We start from the raw sequence: 361 nt of genomic DNA, 5'->3' as shown, positions 1-361 counted from the left end.
CAGTGAAACAATTATTTTCAAAGAGTTAAGCATTTAGACTTCTAAATAACTTACACAATTTGGTAACAGTTACCCAAAAATTGGAAACTACCAGCGCTCTCGTAGGGATTTGGGGTGTTTTTTCTGTGTGCTCTGTGGAGGTAGCTACCCTAGGAACCGGACGGCCATCCAAATTCTGTCTTGAACCGGTCCGTAGGTTGGAGCCAGCGCTTTCATTTGGGCCGCCAAACGAGAGAACTGGGTACGCGCGATGCCGCTTGCAAAACCGCAGTTATTGCCGCCGCAGGCTACCGGTGACGGGCACCGCCTCCGCAAGTCTTGGGGAGCCGCAGCGACTTCCCGGCCGGGCAGCCGGCGAGGG

The sequence above is a fragment of the Egretta garzetta genome, unplaced genomic scaffold, assembly GCF_000687185.1.
Source record: "Egretta garzetta isolate BGI_Z169 unplaced genomic scaffold, ASM68718v1 scaffold16, whole genome shotgun sequence".
NCBI lineage: Eukaryota > Metazoa > Chordata > Aves > Pelecaniformes > Ardeidae > Egretta > Egretta garzetta.
This window is presented reverse-complemented; position numbering follows the sequence as displayed.